The following is a 3,480-nucleotide window of genomic DNA, read 5'->3' on the forward strand; positions in this document are numbered from 1 at the left end:
AAGCAATGATACATGAGTTAGAAATTGTAGTTCTGGGTAATGTACCTCAATCGAAGAGACTACCTGCCTTTAATTTGGTTGGTTGTGGTTAACATAGTTGATCTGGGGTCCTATTTAGATACAACCTCAAATACCAAAGTTAAATCTCTTTATCTACAGATTTTGTTGTGAAAGAAATGAAATACATTTTTCTTCAAAGTATTAAAGAACCAAAATTATAATTATTGATGGAGTCCTAGAATGTGAAAATGTTTTCCTCTTTGAACTATATCTAAATCTATACCTTCTGGGGTGCCTGGGTGGCTCAGATGGTTAAGCATCTGCCTTCGGCTCAGGTCATGATCCCAGGGTCCTGGGATCGAGTCCCGCATCAGGCTCCTTGCTCAGCGGGGAGTCTGCTTCTCCCTCTCCCTCTGCCTCTCCCCCTGCTTGTTCTCTCTCTGTCTCTCTCGCAAATGAATAAATAAAATCTTAAAAAAAAAATCTATACCTTCTGGTCATGAAACATTTTTATTTTGGTCCCCAAAGCATCCATACAAATGAGAAAAAGTTTTCCTGAAACATCCTTCATTTGTATGACCCCCTAAAGGCCAAATTCACTAACTGTATAGTGAGTAAGTAATTAATTGCTTTGGGGGCACCTTTGTGGCTCAGTCAGTTAAGCATCTTCATCTAACTCTTGATTTCAGCTCAGGTCATGATCTCAGGGTCGTGAGATCGAGCCCTGCGTTGGGCTCAGCACTCGGCGGGAGTCTGCTTGAGATCCTCTCTCCCTCTCCCTCTGCCCCTCCCCCACCCCCTCTGTCAAATAAGTAAATACATCTTTAGAAAAAAAATCAATTACTTTGTCTACCGAATCACCTACTGCACAGAATCCGAGGAAAATATTTTCGCATGCTTCTCTCAAACTTGGCATCGGAACATTTTAAACATATGCAAACTCTCACATTGCCTAATTCTGTCTCACCCAACTATGACATAGATAAAAGGTAATCACTTTTATTAATTTTCCTACAAATGAAAAAGACCGAGAAGTTGCAGATCATGCATGACTTTTTTTTTTTTTTAGCTGGCTAGGAGCATTTACATTATCCAAAGTTGAGGGATGGTTGATGGAAATGTCCCTCTATGTTAGAACTTAAAGGCCTTTTCTTGGCTTTGTCTTTCAAGATCTCATCTCATCTCATCTGATCCTCCATCCCCATTCTACTTTACAGACCTTTAGTCTTGTGACTTTCCATCCTTCAGGACCCAGCTTAGGCATCTCCTCCAGGAAGCCTTTCTTGATTACCCAAAGCACCATAAATTTCAAAGTACCTACTGCTTATGCCACTAACCTATGGCTGGGTGGCTTTGCTTGGGTAACATCCACGCTTTCCATTGACCACTTATCACAGGCGCTGCTCAAGCACTGAATGATGAATTGGATTAAATGTCCTAAGAACTTGATTATCAATGTTTTTACTTCTATTCCCAAGTAGACCATGATTCTTTCCACACAGTTATCATCATGTTGTTTATCTTCTTTACATCCCTACACTGGCCATTTAATAACATTTGTTGATTATTTACATAAAGGTTAAGGTTATGGTTATTTTATTTGTTACGGTTATACTGGTGGGTGATAAAAATGGTCACATCCATTTGTGTCGAAGGAAAGATCGCCCCTGGATTGAGAAATTGTTTCTAAGTTATCTAAATAAGAGGCCTATTTCCGAGATTGGAAATGGAAACCAGGCATCCAGTAAGATGGGACTGGGGCACTCTTTTTTTTTTTTTTTTTAAAGATTTTATTTATTTTTTTTTTGAGAGAGAGACAATGAGAGACAGAGAGCACAAGAGGGAAGAGGGTCAGAGGGAGAAGCAGACTCCCCGCTGAGCAGGGAGCCTGACGTGGGACTCGATCCCGGGACTCCAGGATCATGACCTGAGCCGAAGGCAGTCGCTTAACCAACTGAGCCACCCAGGCGCCCGGGACTGGGGCGCTCTTAATTGTAATGGTGGCAGGGCCAAGAAGACAGCCTCCCTGGTGGTGGTGGTGAATGGTGTTATCAGTGACAATCAGGGAGTCAGAAGAAAAGAATGCCAGGAGATGCTATTTGAGCCACAGGGTAGCTTGCCCAAAAGCCTGGACCGAGGACAGGATTTGTGATCCCTGAGTTCAAGCTAACTCATGAGAAGATCAGAATTTGGCATCCTGTAAGCCTTTTTTAAAAAAAATGCTTTTGAAACAGAGGATCACAGGAGACGAGAGGAAAAAATGAAACAAGATGAAATCAGAAAGGGAGACAAACCATAAGAGACTCTTAATCATAGGAAACAAACTGAGGGTTGCGGGGGGGGAGGTGGGTGGGGGAATGGGGTAACTGGGTGATGGGCATGAAGGAGGGCACGTGATGTGATGCGCACTGGGTGTTATAAAAGACTGGTGAATCACTGACATCTACCTCTGAAACCAATAATACATTAAATGTTAATTGAATTGAAATATTTAAAAAATGTTCGAAATTTTTCTAAAAATGCTTTTGACATTTCTCAAATTCCCCTTTCAAATTTCCCTTTTGTTTTCTACACATATTAGGTAGAGTTGTTTTTGAAAATCCAGTCTGTCAACTCCTTTAAGGGAAATGAATGGTAGGTTTTTGCCTTTGCCTGAGGAAGCACAGGGGCCAGAAGAACATGGTGAAGCAATACGCAACCGAGTTAAAGACACCTTGCGGAATAGGAAAATCTGGAGGAAGGGTGGGGGCCCCCTGCTCGGTTCCAAACCTGGGAAGGTTCAGACTGCGTTTCATCAAGATTGGCAGCATTTTAAAATTTTGACGAACGTTGTGTTACTTGCAATACCTTCCATTTCTCACACAAAAACACAAAAGTATTATTGCATAAAAATCATAAGTATAGGGCGCTTGGGCGGCTCAGTCGTTAAGCGACTGCCTTGGGCTCAGGTCATGATCCTGGAGTCCCGGGATCGAGTCCCACATCGAGCTCCCTGCTCGGCAGGGAGTCTGCTTCTCCCTCTGACCCTCTTCCCTCTCGTGCTATCTCTCATTCTCTCTCTCTCTCAAATAAGTAAATAAAATCTTTAAAAAAAATCATAAGTATATTACTTGCAAAAATGTGAAGAATACATGCTATATATTCTCTACAGCACAGAGCAACACATGATCAGGTAAAGATTTATGAAGATTTGTTCATTTATGAACAATAAGCCTTTTTCCCCTTGACAGTATAAATAAGGTCTGTTTTCCCAATGACTTTGATACAAAAGGCAAACACTGCTCTTCCATCCTAAAAGTAATGTTGAAGTTCATCTAAGAGATTGCCAGATAGTACTTTGGCATAGTTACTCAAGATACACTTTTCTATTTATTTTTTTATTTTTATTTATTTTTATTTTTTTAAGGATACACTTTCTTAATGACAAAATTTGTCTTTTTTTTTAAAGATTTTATTTATTTATTTGAGAGAAAGAGAATG

The sequence above is a fragment of the Callorhinus ursinus genome, unplaced genomic scaffold, assembly GCF_003265705.2.
Source record: "Callorhinus ursinus isolate GAN/ISIS: 27379988/994484 unplaced genomic scaffold, GSC_fseal_2.0 scaffold13, whole genome shotgun sequence".
NCBI classification, from domain to species: Eukaryota; Metazoa; Chordata; class Mammalia; order Carnivora; family Otariidae; genus Callorhinus; species Callorhinus ursinus.